Source organism: Capricornis sumatraensis, chromosome 14 (genome assembly GCF_032405125.1).
Source record: "Capricornis sumatraensis isolate serow.1 chromosome 14, serow.2, whole genome shotgun sequence".
Lineage (NCBI taxonomy): Eukaryota > Metazoa > Chordata > Mammalia > Artiodactyla > Bovidae > Capricornis > Capricornis sumatraensis.
The window spans coordinates 66,685,921-66,708,408 of record NC_091082.1 but is presented as its reverse complement, the minus strand read 5'-3'; the positions used below and the strand labels follow the sequence as shown (position 1 = coordinate 66,708,408).

Here is a 22,488-nt window from a genome sequence, read left to right as displayed (position 1 = left end):
TAATTGGACTGATCTGGAATTTCTCCAGGTGGCAGCTCTCTTTTCTCACATTGACTCTCTTTTGGGAAGGACATGTGAGTTCTGAAACTAGCCTCAGATACCAGGAGGCTCCTCATGGGATATTAACACATTCACACTCAAAATAAGGGCTTATATCACCTCTCTTAAGGGGGAGACCAAAATTAGTCTCATTGTTTAGAAACACTGACTATTTAACATTTCTGGGAAGATAATACTGTACTGTTTGTTTTAAATAGATACAAGAAATTAAGTAGAGAGAAAAATTTGCTTGAATTCAAATATTTAATCCCAGGAGACGTGGATTTGATCTCTGGGTCAGGAAGATCCCCTGGAGGAGGAAATGGCAACCCACTCCAGTATTCTTGCCTGGAAAATCCCATGGACAGATGAGCTTGGTGGGCTACAGTCCATGGGGTTGCAAAACAGTCAGACTCAACTTAGTGATTGAGCACACACACATGTATTTTCTTTAGCAGGAATAATGGTTTTAAGCAAAAGCAAACAAACAAATAATGTCATTATGTCACTGCTCAGAACATGTCATTTTGATAACACCTTCCATTCACAGCATCTCAGGTTGCTTTCACATTGCCTGCACAGCAATTATCTTACCCTTGGTCCTCACAGAACCCATGGGAGATGGGGAATGGAAGTGTTTATTATCCCTATTTCACAGATAAAGAAAGTGAGGCACCTGGAAAGAAAATTATTCACAGCACGCCTCTCTGGGACTTACAAGGAATCCTGGAGCTGGAGTCAGGTGCCCAACCCTAGTCTGGTGTGTGCCCACTGTAGCACTCTGTGTGGGTTCTGCTGGGCAGTGCAGCCATTTGAGGGTTCCATTGGGGAGCATTTGAGGGTAACTTTTAGCTTCAAATAGTTATGGGTGAGTCTGGACTTTTTTAAGGGCACAGATGTTCTTGGGTGTTTGAATGCACATTCTGAATGTCACCTTGAAGCCGAAGTGCTTGGGGTGGTGGGGGCTGCCCAGTGAACAGGCACCTATAGGCAATGCTTCAGTGTCTGAAGCTTTTCTGAAGACTTCCAAACCTCAGACCTCCTCACAGTATGGCCCACAGCCATCTATGTCCTCTTTGGCAGGCCGTAGGCATGGCTTTCTCCCAGCTCGAAGGAGTCGGCTTCGGTATCAGTAGCATTGGATTTGAATAGTTGTTCTACTGTCTGTTACGTGAATAATCCTGGCTTAACTACTTAACCTCTCTGGGTCAATGTCTCCATCTTCAGAATGCGACTAACTGTAAGTCCCCCATAATGTTCTTATGAGGTTTAAATAGAATAAATAATTGCTTATGTTTAACAATAGATTCAATTTATCTAACACTTTGTTTCCCAAGTGCTTATTCCTTTTAATTTTAAAAATATATCTCAGTTTACGGATGAGGGTAACTGAAACTTAGAGAAGTTGGCAGGCAATACAGACAGACGTTAAAAGCATGAACTCTAGAGATGAATTACCTGAGTTTGGATCCCAGTTCTGCCTCCCATGAGCTGTGTGACCTTGGGCAAGATACTCGACTTCTTTGGCCTGTCTCTTCATCTTCAAAATGGGGATGATAATAGTGTGTATATTATTGGGCTATTAAAGTGAAATGAGCTATTAATATATGTAAGGCATTTAGAATAGTGTCTGGCACAGAGTAAGCACTATGTAAATGTTAGATCTTACTAAGTAATTTGCCTTAAGTAACACAGCTAGTTAGTAACAGAGCCAGGATTTGAACTCAGGTCTGTCCGACTTTAAGCTCTTTCCACTGAATCATGTTTTACCCCCTGAGAAGCCTTCTTGATCTTCTAGCTCTAGGTTAGGTGCCTCTAGCTTGCAGTTCGGAGCCCTCTGTGCTGCCCCCATCGTACTGCTGGGTCATGCTTTCTTGGCTCCGAGCTTGGTATTTAGGTTGTATCCTTACTACTTGACTCACAGTGGTTACTCAGTAAATGATGGGCTTCCCCTGGTGGCTCAGATGGTAAAGAATCCACCTGCAATGTGGGAGACCTGGGTTCGATCCCTGGGTTGGGAAGATCCTCTGGAGGAGGCGTGGCGGCCCACTCCAGTATCCTTGCCTGGAGAATTCCCATGGACAGAAGAGCCTGGTGGGCTACAGTCCATGGCATTGCAGAGAGTCAGACACGACTGAGTGACTAAGCACAGCAATAGTGGTTTTAATTTTCATTTGGAGAAATGTTTTGTCTCCTGAATTATTTCTTAGCTAGACCCATTGAGCTTCCAGGGTTCCTGGAAATGTGGACCCGGTTGTCAGTGGGGCATGGAGAGGCCAGTGCATTGATGCTGTGTGATGGGCCTGTGTGTTGGATTGAGGCTGGTGCTAAGACAGAGGTCACATTGGTTTCCTTGATCAGCACCCTTTGTTTGGAGGCTGGGTGGGTCGGGTGAGCCCCTCTTGCTACGTATGCTGGACCATCTGAAGTGTTGTGTTCTTCATGTAGGTGATAGCTGCAGCTGGAAGTGATGAAAAGTGTCAGCTGGTGATGCAGAGGGGGGCACAGTCCAGTGTGAACTACAGTCGGGGCAGCCCTAAGGAGGCCGTGGGGAAGCTGGTCGGCACTGGCGGGGTGAACGTGGTCATTGACATGGTGGGAGGAGACGTCTTCCTGGAGGCTCTCCGCAGGTAGGTGAAGTGGTCCTCCTGGGTGGGCTAGACCAGGGGCTGTGCTGAAACCTTGTCAGACCTCTGGCTTCCTTCTGGCCTTGCTGCTTTCTTGTTTTTGCTGCTCACTTTTCCTGTAGGTACTGGCATCAACGGGAACAGCTGAGTGGGTGGGTGAAAAGGAATAGAAGCAGAGGGAAAATCAGGAAATGCTTAAATATAGCAAAAACAAAATAGCCAACTGGAAAATATCCAAAAAGGAAAAAAAAAAAAACACAGACTCTCTAGTTGGCAATATCAAATGCTTTAGAAATTATACATGTGTTAAATTCAGCTCTGCCTGCACCCACTAGCTACTTTATATACATGGTATGGGTAATTCTTTTTTTTTTTATTTAAACTTTTTATTTTGTACTGGAGTATAGCTGATTAGCAATGTGATAGTTTCAGGTGGATGGCAAAGGAACTCAGCCATATATATACTTGTATTCATTCTCCCCCAAACTCTCCTCTGTGGGTAATTCTTGAGGAGATCATTGTTTGGATGTTAGAATTACTGGGGTGGCAGACCCCCAGTTCACTATGCACCAAGGGAGAGTCTCTTTTGATCTTAGTGTTTTCCGAAGCTACCACCAGTGTAGGTGTCTTCTTGACTTGTTTTATTAAAAAAAAAATCACTGGAGATTTCATGGGACTGTTGTATCTATACTAATTCTCATTCTGTTTCAACCAGGAAGGCTGCAGTGCTCTGGTAGTATTAGCTTCATTTCTCATGTCATCCTGGCAAGCATAGTTTTGTGCTTCATCTTAGTTTAAGGAGAAGAAGCAGAGAGAGCAGCTTGCCCACAGAAGGGATCCCTGTGGTCCTCTTACAAGACTGGTTAGTTCCTCTGCTCCTTATTGTCTTTCTTGCTTATGGCTTATTTTTATCTTTTCCTACTGAGAAATCCAAACTGGTGCAGAATGGTTCCCCCCTGCTAGTTTGCAAGGTCAGGAAGAATTCCCAACTGGGGATTTAATGCATGTTGCCTTTTTTTTTGTTGTTAATGGTGGTAAAATACAGGTAACCTAGTATTTAACATTTTAACTGTTTTAAGTTTACAGTTAAACTTGTTCACCATCTCCAATATTGTGTAACCATCTCCAATACAAACTCTGTACCCATTAAACAACTGCCTGCCAACTCCCATAAGCTCTATTCTATTTTCTGCCTCTCTTAATTACTGTCCATTGCTTTTTCTTCCCTCATTCTGTTTTTTATTGTGGTAAAAAGTATATAACGAAAGGCTTGCTGTATTAACTGCTATAAAATGTAGAGTTCAGTGGTATTAAATATATTTACGTTGTAAAACAGGTCTTCATGACTTTCTTCTTGCAAACCTAAAATTCTGTATCCATTAAATAACTCTCTTCTCCCCTTCTCCCCAGCCCTTAGTAATCACTATTCTACTTTGTTTCTATGAATTTGACTATTTTAGATACCCCAAATAAGCAGAATAATACAATATTCATCTTTCTGTAAGTGGCTTGTTTCACTTACTGTAATGACCTTAAGGCTCATCTGTGTCTTAACATGGGACAGAATTTCTTTCCTTTTTAAGACTATATAATACTCTACTGTTTGTATATAACACCTTCTGTTTACCAATCCGTCAGTGGATGGACATTTGGATTGTATCCACCTCTTGGCTTTTATAGATAGTGCTACTGTGAACTTGGCTCTTCAAATACCTCTTCAAGACTCTGCTTTCAGTTCTTTTGGATATAGACTCAGAAGTGAGATTGCTGGGTTATATGGTAGTTCTAGTTTTGAGTTTTTGAGGAACCTCCATGCTGTTTTCCATAACATTTGCACCATTTTACATTCTCACCAATGTTCCTTGAGGGGTCCATTTCTCTAGATCCTTGCTAACACTTATTTTCTATTTTATTTTTAATAGTAGCCATCCTGGTGGCTGTGAATGTGCATTGTCTTTTATAATCCTTGTTTTTTCCTCCTTTTCCCCTCAGCCTGGCGTATGAGGGCAGGATCGTGGTGGTAGGTTTCGCTGGAGGAACCATTGCTTCTGTACCAGCCAATCTTCTGCTGCTGAAGAATATTACTGCCATGGGGCTCTACTGGGGCAGATACCGGCACCAGAACTTTCCCATCTTCTCCAGAAGCCTATCCTCAGCACTCCAGTACTGCCAAGCAGGGCGCATCCAGCCACACATTGGAGAGGTTTTTAAACTGGAAGAGGTGAGATGCTCTTGGGTTCAGTCGTTCAGTCATGTTTGACTTTGCGACCCCCTTGGACTGTAGCCCACCAGGCTCTTCTGTCCATGAAATTTTCCAGGCAAGAATACTGGTGTAGGGTGTCATTTCCTCCTCCAGGGGATCTGCCTGATTCAGCAGTTGAACCCACATCTCTTGTGTCTCCTGCATTGGCAGGTGATTCTTTACCACTGCACCACCTGGGAAACCCCAGAGACACTCTTAAGGGGTATGATATAGCTAGTCAGTCAGTTCAGTTGCTCAGTCATGTCCGACTGTTTGCAACTCCATGGACTGCAGCACGCCAGGCTTCCCTGTCCATCACCGACTCCCAGAGCTTGCTCAAACGTATGTCCATCAAGTCGGTGTTACCATCCAGCCATCTCATCCTCTGTCGTCCCCTTCTCCTCCTTTTTCCCAGTAATATAGCTAAGGCCAGGAAATAATGTGTCAAACTATGGAATGATTTCTTTCTGTATGTGTGTGTGCTAAGTCACTTCAGTTGTGTCTGACTCTTTGCAACCCTATGGACTGTAGCCCACCGGGCTCCTCTGTCCATGGGATTCTCCAGGCAAGAATACTGCAGTGGGTTGCTGTGCCCTCCTCCAGGGGGTGGATATTCCCAACTGAGGGATTGAACCCCAGTCTTCTGCATTGCAGGCAGATTCTTTACCACCTGAGCCACCTGGGAAGCCCCAATTTCTCTCTAGATACTATAAATCTTCCTTATATGCAATTAAAGGGTGAAAACAATGGGGTCTCACAGGCTGCAGGGTCATAGGATTTCTCTCTGTCTTGTAGGTTGTATAGTTATATACTCAGGCTTAGTAAGTCAGAGGGAAACTGAAACTGTGAAGGCCATGAAGAAGCTGGATTTTGAGGGCTCTTGTCTACATCACTGGTGTCTTAAACAGAGGGTTGTGATAGTACTTTAGAAAATGATTTACTGGTGTTGATATGAACTCTGAACTGCACAGCATACAAGTCTAAAAAGGAAGCCCTTCATTTGACCTTTGGTTTTAGAATACAGACTCTTTTAAAGTACAACCAGATGATCTAAGCTGGAGTTCTGTGAACAGAACAGCAAATCACGCTCGGTATCATATGACTATAATTCATCCATTAGTCACTGTAGTTAATTTTGTTGGCTATTCAAGCCCTTTTTTCACTCCTTTACAGTCCCATTAATGTGGCTTAAACGTCCTCCAAAGTGTAATTATGTGCATGCATATGCAATGTAGTTGCAAATGCAAATCTGTTAGCCATTCACTGTGAAGGGTTTTTTTTTTTTTTTTTTGGACAGTGCTGCATGACTTGTGGAATGTTAGCTCCCCAGCCAGGGGTCAAGCCTGGGTCCTGACAGTGAAAGTGCTGAGCTACTGGACTACCAGGGGGTTCATGGAGGTTTTTTTTTTTCTTAATATGTTTTACTCTTCAAAAGACTGTTTTGGTAACTCTAGTCAGCCACTGGTGGAGGCGATGTTTTGTTCATATGCAGATTAGTGGAGCCCAAGGTGCCAGCTTTCATTCTCTCCAGCCTTCCATTTTTATGTTTTTCCTATGATGAGATGAGACACATTCTTCTCAAACATGATTTACTTTCTTCCTCATCTTTTTGGTGTGTTAGTCAAGAAGGTAATGTTCAGTGGTAAAAGAGAACCTTATTGGCCATCAGAAAACTGAGTAGATTCTGTTTCCAGCTTTGTCCCCATCTATTTGCAATTTTGTGGAAGTCCCCTCACCTTTCTGATCTTCACTTTCCACATCTGTAAAGTTGAGGAGTAGGCATTCCCTTGTGGTCCAGTGGTTAGGATTTGGTGCTTTCCCTGCTGGGGCGCAGGTTCAATCCCTGGTGGGGGAACTAAAATCCCATGAGCCACATGTCATGGCCAAAAAAATGCTGAGGCTTTCAGTTTATTCTTCCGAGCCACATTCTGAATGAGAGTGAGCTGCTTGGCTCTGCGGCTCCATCTCTGCTGGGACCTCAGCGAAGTGAAGTGAAAGTGAAAGTCGCTTAGTCGTGTCCAGCTCTTTGCGACCCCATACAGTCCATGGAGTTCTCCAGGCCAGAATACTGGAGTGGGTAGCCTTTCCCATCTCAAGGGGATCTTCCCAACCCAGGGATCAAATTCTCCTGTATTGCACGCAGATTCTTTATCCACTGAGCTATCAGGGAAGCCCTGGGACCTCAGTACTGCACGTTTTATTTCTTGTGTTCATGCTTTTCTTTTCGGAAAAGGTTTTGTGGCTTAAAACTTGAAAACCATCAGTTTAGAGAATTTCTGCGTCCCTTTCCTCTTTTATTATGTGACTCGTAAACTGAGGTTTGCTTTACCTGAGGCTCATATACACCTGCTGATAGAGGATAAGAACAGTTAGGCAGTAGCCAAGTGGAAACATGTGCTAGTTTGAACAGTTTCTTCTCTGCTTTGACGTGTTCTAGGTACTGCTCAGGCATAAAAGAAACCTAGAGGTGATTATTATTTTAATTAGCCACATTGAAGTTCTCTCTTCTCTTAAACACAGATTACCTAATTATTAACAGTTCTCAGCTTCCATTTGCCTACCTCTGCAATGAGGACTCTGCACGTAGGATTTTTCTAGATCTTCCCACTCTGCTGACTTTTCTGTTATTAACTGTTGTCTGAGGCCATGTTCCCTAACACATTTCAAGCATCTCATTCACACTCTGTCCATTTACTATTTCGTCCCTTTCTTCTTCTTTCAGTATGCAAGCTATTTAGAATAATAGTAATAATGGCAGCTCACAGACAGTAGGTGTTTATTATGGGTCAAGAACTGTGCTAAGCGCTTTACAGGCATTTTGTAATCAATCTTCACAACAAACCTTTGAAATATGAACAATCTTTTATCACATGTTACAGATGAAGAAATCAAAACTTGTAAATGGTAAGAAACCTGTCCAATGACATGTAGTAATGACAGACCTGGAATCTAGTTCAGGTATGTCTCTGACTCTGGAATCAGAGCTCCTTAAGGTAAGGTCAGACTCTGTCCTTAAACAAATCAGAAAATTTCTTCTTAGAAACCGTTTCCTAGAGCATGAAGTTGATCCATCTGTCATGGAGACATCTATGTGAACAAACTTATTGTTAAAGTGACCAGGAGTCGTGAATTTTTAAAATGAAGATTAAATGAAATTATAATTAATTTCACTAAACTTTAAAGCCTGGGTAATAATATTTTGTTAATGTAAATCAGTTAACATATTGGACATATTTGTCAGAACCTGCTTGGGCTTGGAAAATGACTGTTGTACTTGTATTTCTATAATACCAGAGATATCGGTGCTTCCCAACTTATATTTTCTCCTGAATATGTAGAATATTGGTTTGACCTTGATAGTTGATATTAATATTGTTCCTGACCAGAGTTCTTGTACTCCTTAATCAATAGAAGTTGATAAGAGGCCAGAGGAAGAAATCAGGCAAGGCTTTGCAGAGACAGCAAAAAAAAGGAGTAGTTTCCCTTGCTCACTCCCTGAAGTGGGGCAAACTGGTTCCTCAAATGGGGTGAGGGTAGGGTCAGCCTGGAGAGGGGCTTAGTGGTCTGCCCACCCCCTTGGTGGTGCCGTTTGCAGAGATCATGCCGCAGCCCCCTGCTTTTGCCCCTAACACCTCAGAAGTGGCAGGTAGGTTTTTTGTCTTTCTGTATCATGTTGTTCATAATTTGCCCCAACTGCACATGTGTGCAGTTATTTTAGTTTTTAAAAGAATATTTGCCTGCTCTGTGTCTTAGTTGTGTCACGCAGGATCTTCAGTCTTTGCTGCGGCATGCAGGTTCTTTAGTTATGGCATGTGAACTCTAACTGTGATATGCAAATTCTTAGTTGAAGCATGCAGGATCTTTAAGTTGCAGTATGTGAGATTTAGTTCCTTGACCAGGAATTGAACCTGAACCCCCTGCACTGGGAGCATGGAGTCCTAACCACCAGAGCACCAGGGAAGTGCCCATGCAGTTATTTTTAGTCCCTTCCAGTTTCTTTGTGTTCTGTTGCTCGAGGGGACAATTGTCCAGGTGTAAGCACCACAGCAAAGGGTCCCAGCTTCTAGTCTGTTTCAACATGATCACATATTTTGTATATAGCCTTTTTAGTAGGCGTGAGGTATGAACTTCTGTAACCCTGTGTACTTCTCCTTTATCTGCTTGTAATTACTGGTTCCATGTTTGTCGTAGTTTCCCATAGTCTATAAACTCCATGGAGACAGGGACCATGTGCTGCCGCACCTGTGTGTCTCCGGATTCTGCCAGGTACACAGTTATCTGTCAGGTGAATGATTGAGAGTAAGGGGCTCTAGGATCAGACCACCAGAACTCACACCCTGACGCTGCAACTGAACTGGCTGTGTGACTTACATCTTTGTGATTTAATTCCCTCATCTGTTGGGAGGGCAGTAACATACCCAATTGTTGCAGGAAGGGGGCCCCTTCCAGGGCCCAAAAATGGGCTGTTGCCTAACACTCAGAAACTAATTGTCTGAGGAGATACAGGTGCTGACAAAACAAGAGACTTGATTGGGAAAGGGTGCTTAGATGGAGAGCAGGAGGATAAGGGAAACCAGAAGAGCTGCTCTGCCACGTGGCTTGCAGTCTTGGGTTTTTTGGTGATGGGCTTCATTTCCCGGTTATCTGGGGCCAATCATTCTGACTCAGGGTCCTTTCTGGTGATGCACACATTGCTCAGCCACGATGGATGTCAGGGAGGAGGATTCTGGGAGGTCGTAGGACACGTGGAGTCTCCTTTTGACCTTTCCCGGATTCTTTCAGTGGGTGGTGGCTTGTTAGTTCTGAATTCCTTACCAGGACTTCCTGTTGTAAAATAACTCACACAAATGGTTACCACATCTGGCACCACCTGGCCAGGGTGGGTGGTTGCAGGCAGTTTCCCCTGACACAGTCTTCCAGGGTTGACAATTAAAGAAGATAATACACATAGAAGCACATAGCAAACATGTTTAAAGGAAAATGAGTAGTCATTATAAAATAACAGAGTTGAGCTTTTTCAGTCCCTGAACTGTAACATTTTGCATTGACACTTTGTGTGTGATAAGTCGCTTCAGTTGTGTCGGACTCTTTGTGACCCTGTGGACTGTAGGACTCCAGCCCCTCTGGTCCATGGGATTCTCCAGGCAAGAACACTGCCATGCTCTTCTCCAGGGGACCTTCCCAACCCAGGGATCAAACCAGCGTCTCTTATTCGTCTCCTGCACTGGCAGGCAGGTTCTTTACCACTAGCACCACCTGGGAAGCCTGTTGACACTTTAGAGGACAGGATTAGAGACACAGTCTCCAGGTTCTGAATTTTTACTAGAATTTGTTGTTTTCTGAACTGTTATGTCTGTACCATGATGGGGGGATCATGAATTAGCACTGTGATCTGCTAAGAGGGTGGCATTATTTGGATGTGCTGGGTTTCTTTTCTGTAGGGAGCCGCCCACACACATCTCAGTGTGACACAATACTTACACCTCACAGAGCTGAACTTGTTGTGTGAAGGCTGGGTGACATCACCCCATGAACAGGTTTAATGGGTAGAAACTGAGGTTTCCTCAGTGTATCTGTGGAATATTCTAAAGAGTTAAATTACTCTGTTTTGATAGAATGTGTATTATTTTAGTCCATTGATCTAGACCCAGTTTATGGGCCCCTCACTTCAGCCAGCCCACCTGCCCTAGGCCTTGGCCACTTACCACACTTCTCTTGTCCCCGCAACGATGCAGCCCAGGGCCTACCCCTAGGGTCCGTCTCCTGACGCTGTTGAGTGTTTCATACTTTCCCTAAGTATAGGGCTGATCTTAGGCAAGGTCACTGCTTTGTTCATCAGGGAGCTGCTGAAGCTCTAGCTTCTCCAGAAACTGGATGCAGGACTCTGGGTAACACCGTCCAGAAGTGTGGGGGAACTCCTCCGCAACTGGACAAGCTGGGACAAGTGAGACTGGAGATAAATCGCTTGCCTTTCCTCTTTTTCTATGTGCCTTGGGTCCTATACTGCCTCTCCGGAGAGGCCCCATGTGGACAACAACCAGCTGCATCTGTCCCTGAAGCTATGAGCACTTCAGGATTGGTAACACTCATCTTGTGTTTCCTCTTCCTCCTTCCTTGATTCACCCCAGTTTCCCTCATCCTTCCCCGCTAGCACTGCAGTGTAGCATTAGAACATATGTTTCGATCAGGCTGTATTTTCTAGGGAACCCAGGCTGATACTTAGTATTGAAAATTTATTTATTTTTGTGTTTAATAATATATGGCTTGACTTTTTTTTTAAAAGTCAGGTTTATTGAGGTATAGTTGCATATTCAAAATCCAAAATTGAGTATTCAAAATTCTCCAAGTCAGGCTTCAACAGTATGTGAACCATGAACTTCCAGATGTTCAAGCTGGTTTTAGAAAAGGCAGAGCAACCAGAGATCAAATTGCCAACATCTGTTGGATCATTGAAAAAGCAAGAGAGTTCCATAAAAACATCTACTTCTGCTTTATTGACTATGCCAACGCCTTTGACTATGTAGATTACAACAAACTGGAAAATTCTGAAAGAGATAGGAATACCAGACCACCTTAACTGCTGCCTGAGAAATCTGTATGCAGGTCAAGAAGCAACAGTTAGAACCATACATGGAACAATGGACTGATTCCAAATTGGGAAAGAAGCACGTCAAGGCTGTATATTGTCACCTTGCTTATTTAACTTACATGCAGAGTATATCATGCGAAATAACGGGCTGGATGAAGCACAAGGTGGAATCAAGATTGCCGGGAGAAATATCAGTAACCTCAGATTGCAGATGATATCACCCTCATGGCAGAAAGTGAAAACTAAAGAGTCTCTTGATGATAGAGGAGAGTGAAAAAGCTAGCTTAAAACTCAACATTCAAAAAATTAAGATCATGGCATCTGGTCCCATCACTTCATGGCAAATAGATGGGGAAACAATGGTAACAATCAGAGATTTTACTTTTTTGGGCTCCAAAATAACTGCAGATGGTGACTGCAGCCATGAAATTAAAAGATACTTGCTCCTTGGAAGAAAAGCTATGACCAACCTAGACAGCATATTAAAAATCAGAGACATTACTTTGCCAACAAAGGTCCATCTCATCAAAGCTATGGTTTTTCTGGTAGTCATGTATAGATGTGAGAGTTGGACTCTAAAGAAAGCTGAGTGCTGAAGAATTGATGCTTTTGAACTGTGGTGCTGGAGAAGACTCTTGAGAGTCCCTTGGACTGCAAGGAGATGCAGCCAGTCCATCTTAAAGGAAATCAGTCCTGAATATTCATTGGAAGGACTGATGCTGAAGCTGAAGCTCTAATACTTTGGTCACCTGATGCAAAGAACTGACTCATTTGAAAAGACCCTGATGCTGGGAAAGATTGAAGGTGGGAGAAGAAGGGGACGACAGAGGATGAGATGGGTTGGATGGCATCACCGACTAGATGGACATGAGTTTGAGCAAGCTCTGGGAGTTGGTGATGGACAGGGAAGTCTGGTATGCTGGGGTCTCAAAGAGTCGGACATGACTGAGCGACCGAACTGAATTGCATATAGTAGTGAAAGTCGTTCAGTCACGTTCGACTCTTTTTGATCCCATGGACTGTACAGTCCATGGAATTCTCCAGGCCAGAATACTGGAGTGGGGATCTTCCTTCCGCAGGGGATCTTTCCAACCCAGGGATCGAACCCAGGTTTCCCTCATTGCAGCTAGCGGGTTCTTTTACCGGCTGAGCCACCAGGGAAGCATATAGTAAAACTTGTTCTAACTTTGACAAACATACATAGTCATGTAAGCACCACCCTGCAGTCAAAATGCAGATCATGTCCGTCACTCCAAAAAGTTCCCTTGTGGTCCTTTGTCATCAGTCCCCTCCTCCTATCCCTGCATCACCTAGAAACCATTGATCTGCCTTCTCTCCCTATAGTTTTGTCTTTTGCAGAAGTTTGCATTAATGGAATCATATACTACAACAGCCTTTTGAGTTTGGTGTCTTCAACTTTTCAAAATGAGGTTTATCCATGTTTTTGCCTAAGTCAGTAGTTTTTTCTTTCACCAGATAGTAGATATTTGATTATTTTCAGTTTTTGGTGATTATGAATAAGTTTTTTAAAAAATAAATGTTCATGTATATTGTTTGTATACAAAGGTCCCTCTAGTCAAAGCTATGGTTTTTCCAGTAGTCATGTATGGATGCGAGAGTTAGATTGTAAAGAAAGCTGAGTGCTGAAGAATTGATGCTTTTGAACTGTGGTGTTGGAGAAGACTCTTGAGAGTCCCTTGGATAGCAAGGAGATCCAACCAGTCCATCCTAAAGGAAATCAGTCCTGAATATTCATTGGAAGGACTGATGCTGAAGCTGAAGCTGTAATACTTCGGTCACTTGATGCAAAGAACTGACTCATTTGAAAACACCCTGATGCTGGGAAAGATTGAAGGTGGAGGAGAAGGGGACGACAGAGGATGAGATGGTTGGATGGCATCACTGACTTGATGGACAGAGTTTGATGGGAGTTGGGGATGGACAGGGAGGCCTGGCATGTTGCAGTCCATGGGGTCGCAAAGAGTCAGACACAACTGAACTAAACTGAACATTTTTATTTACTTTACGGCTGAGATTTCTAGGTCATGTGGTAAGTGTTATGCTTAACCTTTTTTTTCTTTTTAATTTACACATTTAATTGGCTTTATTTATTGAGCAGCAGATCCCCGCCCCCCCCGCCCCTCCCCAGTCTACAATGGTGGCTAGATAACATCATTAGATAGCAATACCTATTTAAGACCCTCTGACAGAGAACAGAACATCCCCCCATTTGGGGAAGGTGAGGAGGAATGGATTGGGAGTTTGAGATTAGTAGAAGCAAACTGTTACATATAGAATGGATAAACAACAAGGTTCTGATATATATGTGTGTGTGTATATATCTATATAGAGAGTACAGGTAACTACTTTCAATATTCTGTAATAAACCATAATGGAAAAGAATATGAAAAAATAAATATCTTTAACTGGATGGGGGCTTCCCAGGTGGTGCTAGTGTTAATAGAACCCGGCTGCCAATGCAGGAGACATAAGTGACACAGGTTTGACCCTGGGTCGGGAAGATCCCCTGGAGAAGGAAGTGGCAACCCACTCCAGTATTCTTGCCTGGAGAATCCCATGGACAGAGGAGACTTGTGAGCTGTATAGTCCACAGGGTTGTAAAAAATCGGACATGACTGAAGCGACTTAGCACGCATGCATAACTGAGTCACTTTGCTGTATATCAGAAACTAACATGTTGTAAGTCAACTATATCTCAAAAAATAAAAGAACATCAGTTTAAAAGCAATCTATGCAGAATTCTAAATATAACAGGTGTTTATGCTCCTCAAGGAAGGGCAAGCTAGACAAATCAGTAGTTTGCTTTCTATACCTCAGCTGCTGAGAAGCAATTCTGTTACAGACTCTACAGCCCGTGATTTTGAAGGCAAGGTTGCTATTATTGCATTTCTTTCAAAGCACATAGTACAAAGATTTTCTTTCTTTTGGTATATTCTGGATTAAAAACTGGTACTTCACTACGGCCTTCCCAGGTGGCTCAGTGGTAGAGAATCCGCCTGTCAATGCAGGAGACTTGGATTCAATTCCTGGATTGGGAAGATCCCCTGGAGAAGGAAATGGCAATGACTGTCTGAGAACATTTCAGAACAAGCATTGTACTGGTCTGATACTATATGTTTACCTTTTAATAACTATCAAACTGTTTATCCAAGTGGTTGTAACATTTTGCATGTCCCCCAACAATGTAGGAACGTTGCTTTGCACCTGCCAGAACTTAGTGTTGTCAGCTGTTGTCTTTAATTCTAGCCATTCAGTAGGTGTGTAGTGGTATTTGATTCTGGGTTTAATTTACATTTCTCTAATGAATAGTGATACTGAGTATCTTTTCATATGCTCCTTTGCCAGCTGTATCTTTTCTGGTGAAATGCACTGACTGACTTGTAAAAGAAGATTCAGATTCGCTTCTATCAGAGTGGTCTGATAAATATAATTCAACTATGACAGTGTATCACTGACTAAACATTTCTACCTTTTAAAAACAATCCCACTCAGTCCCCGATATACTTATTCATTCATGAGTTTGTTTTATTCATCAAACGTTCACTGGGTACATTCTGTAATACTTAAGGAATTTTTTTTTTTTTTTTTTTTTAAGTTGGGACAGTCTCAGGACAGTGCTGTGTTGGGAGGAACAGCTGCTTTCTAATGGGAAACATGAATCAGCATAATATATTTAGGGAACTGTAAGTTACGCTGATTGGGGCTTCCCAGGTGGCGCTAGTGGTAAAGAACTCGCCTGCCAATGCAGGAGACTTAAGAGCCCTGGGTTCCATCCCTGAGTCAGGAAGATCCCCTGAAGGAAGGCATGGCCGCCCACTCCAGTATTCTTGCCTGGAGAATCCCATGGACAGAGAAGCCTGGCACGCTACAGTCCATAGGGTCACACAGAGTTGTACACAACTGAAGTGACTTAGCACAAACACACGCACACAGGTTACTCTGATTACTCCTGTCTGATGAGCTAATTAAAAATTCCAACTACTGCTACTGCTGCTGCTAAGTCACTTCAGTCATGTCTGACTCTGTGCGACCCCATAGACCGCAGCCCACCAGGCTCCCCTGTCCTTGGGATTCTCCAGGCAAGAACACTGGAGTGGGTTGCCATTTCCTTCTCCAATGCATGAAAGTGAGAAGTGAAAATGAAGTCACTCAGTCATCGTGTCTGACTCTTCGCAACCACATGGACTGCAGCCTACCAGGCTTCTCCGTCCATGGGATTTTCCAGGCAAGAGTACTGGAGTGGGGTGCCATTGCCTTCTCCGAAAAGTTCCAACAGCAGAACCTAAGGTTCTCACCCTGCCCCTACATTCCAGGCTGCTTATCTCCAGACAAATGTAATTGACTTCAGCCACTGCAGGGCAGAGAACCAGGGTTCTGGGTACAGTCTGTGTATCTATCTAGGCATCAGTATGAAGCAGCCTCTCTCTCTGTGACACAGCCTGTAGGATACAGAAGAGGTGGGGGAGGGCAGGGATGTCCCCAGCTATTTGAATTATCTATCAAAAGACTCTGGTCTAAAGCCATGTGCTTCACTTCCTGGTCTCTGACTGAGAGTCTTATCACTCATTAAATATCTAGTTTCAACACCACCAGTTGTCTGTTTTCCCAGCCCAGATAGAAATCAAAAGGTAGAAAGGGACAGAGCTGGGTTATTTTTAGAAGCAGCTGTCACAACAGAGGTAGCATCTGGACATAGAGTTAACAGAGCATCTAAAAAACAAAAGGCAGAATAATGGATATTCAGAATTATGAGATTCCCAAGTCATGGAACAAAAAGGTTCTATTTCCTTCCATCCCCCATATTATCTTTTAAAGAAGTTAGATAAATGTGCTACATTTTTATGAAGATTTATATGCAGACTGATTCAAAATAAGTTTTAACATTTGAAGGGACAGCTCTCTTTTTATGTTAACATTCATTTGCAGAGGATTCCTCATGTCTGTAGGATGCCAGGTAAAGAGAAATACCACTCTCTCCAGTTATGTTTGTTTCCCCGCGTATTTTCTGTTGTTGGCCTGTGACAGATCTCCGGGAACAAGCAACTTCTAACTGACAGGGAGAGTAATGCAGCTGTGAGTCACCTGGAGATGTACCTTTGAGTTATCGACAGGGTGAAGATGAGCATTTCAGACATCTGTCTTAGACGTCTCCCACCTCCTCTGAGTGCATCTAAATCTGCATAGATTGGGAAGGTCTCTGTAAGGCACAAAAAACCCTGAAAGACAGATGTTCCTGAGAAACCAGGGATTTCATGCTGTGGGGAGATTGCCACAATTGATTTGCTTCTGTGCTTATTTTTATTTAGTTATTTTTCTTATGCTTTTGGGGGAGGATTTCAAGGGGAAAGGCTTGGTTAATCAAAATCCTCTTTCAAAGCACATTTTCATTGTTGGACCACACAAGGCCCCTCTTTGGCTTTTATGTCTGTATATTTATGGCTGTCTCTATTTACTTACTCCCTTATCTTCCTTTCCTCCCTTAGAGTCAGTCTTCATAATGTATTTGATGCTTATCTTCGGATTTATATTCCTCTGTAAAACACACAGAATCATTTTGTGTGCTAATTTATTTTCAAGTGATGTAAATGTGCGGTAGATCTTATTCTGTTTTTTATTTTTTCATGCAGTGCCATCTTTTTAAAAAAATAGTGATTTATTTGGCTGCTCCAGGTCTTAGATGTGGCCCTTGGGATCTTTGATCTTCTTGCGGCGTGGGGGCTGTAGTTTCCTAACCAGAGACTGAATCTGGGCCTCCTGCCTTGGGAAGTGTAGTCTTAGCCACTGGCTCACCGGGGAAGTCCCAGTGCTGTCTTTTTAAGATCCCCTCACATTGCTGTTCCTATGTCCAGTTCGTTACCCTTCACTGCTGCATAGTAGCCTCTGCATCTACCATGGTTTACAGATCCCTTCCCTAAAGAGAAAATTGACGTGATTGCCTGCCCCTGTGATTGGTGCTGTAATGAACAGTCTCATGGTCACCTGTTAGGACTTGTGGAAGTGTTGCTATGGGAGTATTTCCCCAGGAACAAGGTAGTTGGGTCATAGGGTGTATGCCTATTTTATCTGACTGCCAACTGTTCTCTAGAATGACTTGCCGTGTCTACACATCTACCAGCAATGCACGAGAATATTTTTATTTATTTACCACCTGTTGGCATATAGCATGGTGGCTCAGCTGGTAAAGAATCCGCCCACAATGTGGGAGACCTTGATTTCGATCCCTGGGTTAAGAAGATCCGCTGGAGAAGAGAATGGCTACCCACTCCAGTATTATGGCCTGGATAATTCCATGGACTGTATAGTCCATGGGGTTGTGAAGTGTTGAACATGACTGAGCAACTTTCACTTTCACTTTCTTTCCAGCTTTCTGATTGTTTATTCAAATTTATAAGCATAAAGTGGTATTTTACCATTTTAATTTGCATTTCTTTGGTTTCTAATTATTTTTAGCGTCTCTTTGTATATTTGCTAGCCGTTTAGGTCTTCAATTCTTTGAACTGTAATTTAGCCCTTTGGAAGTTTTCTATGGGGGGGTTTCTCTTTCTTATTAATTTGCAAAAGTTCCTATATAACCTGTGGTTCTCAAACTTTAACGTGCACAGGAATCATGTTAAGATACACATTATAATTCAATAAGAGTGGGATGGGGCTTAAGGCTGTGCATTTCTAATAAGCTCCCAGATGATGCAGAGGCCTGTGGTCCAGAACCACAATGTGATTTACAAGGTTCTACGTGTTAGTCTGGGGGCTTCCCAGGTGGCTCAGTGGTTAAGAATCCACCTACCAAGCAGGAGATGTGGGTTCAATTCCTGGGTCAGGAAGATCCCCTGGAGTAGGAAGTAGCAACCCGCTCCAGTTTTCTTACCTGGGAAATCCCATGGACAGAGGAGCCTGGCGGGCTACAGTCCCTGGGGTTGCAAAAGAATTGACTAAAACAACAATGTTTGAGAAAGTCTGTCCTTCCAAAGTTGTCAAGTGTATGTCACCTTTGTTTGCATTTAATATAATCAAACACATCAATGTTTTGCCTTGTAATTAGTGCTATTTGGGAGTTATTTAATAAGTCCTTTGTCATCCCTGGTTCACAGTGATTTTCTTCTCTATTTTTCTTTTTTAACTTTGTACTTTTCATTTCACATTTAAGGATTTAAATCCATCTGAAGTTACCTTTGTATTAGGCATAAATTAGGTAATCAATTTCAATTTTTCTCCTTATAATGAGCTTGCTTTCTCAGACTCAGTAGCTCATTGTTTCTACTGATTTGTGATACTGCCTTTGTCTTACTTTAAGTTCCCAGGTACACATGTGTGTGTCTGCACTCTGCTTTGTATTCTGTTTCCTTGGTTCACATGTTTATTCCTATAATAGTATTGCACTGTTTTTTATTTATAGCTTTGAAGTATGTTTCAGTATCTGGAAGAGTAACTCTTCTACCTGTTCTTCTTTTTCAAATATGACTTAGATATTTGTGAATCTTTATCCTTTTAGAATAATTTTGAAATAAATTTTCTTAAGTTCCTCAAAATTCTAGCTGAACTTTTGAATGTGTTGACTTTAGAGATTAATTTGGGGGAGTAGTGATAGTTTTACAGTTTTAAGTTTTCTAATTTGTAAACAGGGCTATTTTGCTATTTATTCAGATCATTCCTGTTTTTAAATAGAATTTAAAGTTTTTCTCCTTAAAATCTTCTGGATTACCTGAGTTGTGTTAATTACAAGTACTTTTTGTTTTTCATTTTTGTTGCTCTTGAGAACAATATTTTCTGTTATGTTTTCCAGTTATTTTTGATATAGAGAAATATTAATAATTTTTGTAAGTTGATCTTATATCTTGTAAGTTTCCTCCATGTCTTTTCATGGCTTGATAGCTCATTTCTTTTTATCACTGAATAATATTACGTGGTATGGATATACTACAAGTTGTTTGCCCATTCCCCTTCAGAGGGACATCTTGGTTGCTCTCAAGTTTTGGCAAATATAAACAAAGCTGCTATAAACACTCTTGTGTAAGTTTTTGTGTAGATATAAGTTTTCAACTCATTTGGGTAAATACTTAGGAACACAACCACTGGATCATATGGTAAAAATATGTTTAGTTTTATAAGAAACTGCTGAACTGTCTTCCAAAGTAGTTGTATCATTTTGCATTCCCACCAATAATGAATGAAAGTTGCCATTGCTTCACATCGTTATCAGCATTTGATGCTGGACTTAGCAGCAGCAGCAGCAGCAGCAGCAGCAGTTTTGAATTTTAGACATTCCAGCAGGTGTGTAGTAGCACCTCACTGTTGGTTTAGCTCTCTAATGACATATGATGACCATCTTTCATAGGCTCATTTACTGTCTGTATGTCTTCTTTAGTGAAATGTCTGCCTAGACCTTTTGCACACTCTTAAATGGGGTTGTTTTCTTATTGTTGAGGTTTAAGAATTCTTCGTGGATTTTAGATAAAAGTTCTTTATCAGATATATATTTTGCAAATACGTTTCTCTCAGACTGTGTTTTATATTTTTATTCTTTGAAGTGTCTTTTGCAGACAGCAGCTTTTAGTTTTAATGATGTCCAACTTGCCAGTTTTTAAAAACGGAATTTGTTTTATTTATTTATTGGGTCTTTGTTGCTGTTTGAGGACTTTCTCTGGTTGTAGAGGGTTGGGGAGCTGCTCTTGAGTTGCAGAGCAGGGACTTCTCATCGGGGTGGCTTCTCTTGTTTCAGAGCATGGGCTCTAGCAGCTCCCATTGGAGCTGACGGACTCTAGAGCTTGGGCTCAGTAGCTGTGGCACACAGGCTTCGCTGCTGCCCGGCATGTGGAATCTCCCCAGACCAGGGATTGAACCTGTAATCCCCTGCATGGGCAAGTAAGTTCTTACCCACTGTACCATCAGCGCAGTCCTACCAATTTTTATTTTCCTAGATTATGCTTTGATGTTATATTAAAAAACTCATTGCCAAGCATAAGGTGCCTTAGATTTTTTTTCTTGTTTTCTTCTGGAAGTTTTATAGTTTTGCTTTTTACATTTATGCGTAAGAGTTACTGTGAGTTAATTTGATGAAAGATATAAGGACAGTGTCTTGATTAATTTTTTTTGCATTGGATGTTCAGTTGTTCTAGCACCTTTTTTTTTTTTTTAAGAGAATTCTTTCTCCATTGAATTGCTTTTGCTCCTTTGTCAAAGATCAGCTGACTGTATTTGTGTGGGTCTATTTTGGGTTCTGTAATAGTTCCATTGACCTGTTTGTCTATTCTTTCACCACTGTCACAATCTTGATTACTGTGGCTAATTTTTAATTTATGTTTTATACCTTTGTACTTCTAAAAAAGGATTTCAGAGAGACTGTAATTTCATTTACACTGGAAACAAGGTAATTTAAATAAAAAGAAAAAAATTGTAAAAAATTACATTATTGATCCTTCTGGCAGTGGCTCCATTCTTTTCAAAAGCTAGAATATTCAGAAATATTACAGTAGAGTATGGGCAGGCCTGAAGACTTTTAACCTGATGTTATTTATCTGATAATGTTAAAAATTATAGTTTAGACAGAAAAATTCAGAGGTTAGATTATCCTTATTGTTTTCCTTTGAGTTTGTGGTGATCAGTTAGTTAATATTGCGTTAGATAGTTACATGCATTTGGCTGGAGACATCTTAATACTTTAGCTGTTTTAAGAATTGAACGAGTCGAGTAACAAATCTTTGTTGAAATATGCATCGTTGCAAGTCTGACCACATATTTTTGGATTTTCTTTTTAGGTCAATGATGCCTTCCTTCATGTCACACAGCGTAAATCCACAGGCAAGGTGCTTCTCTCCCTTAAATAAATTTTCACTTCAGCAAACTCAGCATGTCTAAATCCAAACTCATCATCTTTCCAAAGAAACCTGAGTTCCCTTCCATGTTTTTTTTTTTCTCCCATATTACCACCTTCCTTATTAATCCAGTTTCAAGATCTTTTAGAGTCATCTTTTATTCTGTTTTCTTATTCCTAGATAGTGTGATCATGTACTTTATTGTCCAAACTTGGACACAGTTGAGAGTGAAAGGATGCTATTAGTAATTACACCAGGAGAACAGGTGTCCCATGGTGTATGATCACCTATTCATAATGCATCCATGACCAAGTTCTGTCATCTCCACCTCCAAGAAGTCTTATGCACCACATCCTCTTTTCCATTCTGACTAATCATGTCATATCTGCTAATGCCAGTGACCTCCTAACTAACTTTCCTACCTTTAATCTACCCCCTCCCTCTCCATTCTTGTTATATGTTATTGCCTTGTTGACCTTCCCAAAGTGCAGTTACAATTGCGTGTTGTCTCAGAACCCTACAACAGCTCACCATTGTCTCCATGGTGGTGTTCGGACTCCTTGAGTGAGCATTTCACCATGACCAGGATTTTGCCTCTCTCTGCTTACCAGCCCATATTGGACAGCAGCATTGGTCTCTCAGTGTACACTGAGATTGCTTGTCTCCTCCACCTTCCTCTTCTCAAGCTGTTTCTCTTCTCCCTTATCTTTGTTAAACATAAGCTGTCCTGGCCTCTGAGACCTACCTCTGCCATGAGCTTTCCTCCTCAGGTGGGTGGCCATCTCTTCTCTACTTTCTTATAGCGCCTCCCTCAGGCTGTGTCACATTCTGCCTCGTACCAGCAGGAGTGGCATGTCTAAAGGAATGAGCACAGGATTCTGGATTCCAGAGGTGGGTTTGAGTCTCAGTCTCAGCACGTTGGAGGTGGCTACTTAAGGTCTTCAAGCTTTCATTTTCTCCTGAAAGTGAAGTCGCTCAGTCGTGTCCGACTCTTTGCGATCCCATAGACTGTAGTCTACCAGGCTCCTCCGTCCATGGGATTTTCCAGGCAAGAGTACTGGAGTGGGTTGCCATTTCCTTCTCCAGGGGATCTTCCTGATCCAGGGATCGAACCCAGGTCTCCTGCATTGCAGGCAGACGCTTTACCCTCTGAGCCACCAG

The 22,488-nt window shown here is 42.1% G+C and overlaps 1 pseudogene; it reads left to right on the top strand.

Moving 5' to 3' along the window:
* LOC138090871 (quinone oxidoreductase-like protein 2) overlaps positions 1-21,339 on the top strand; it is a 30,958-nt pseudogene extending 9,619 nt beyond the window's left edge.
* Positions 21,340-22,488: the final 1,149 nt, after the last annotated feature.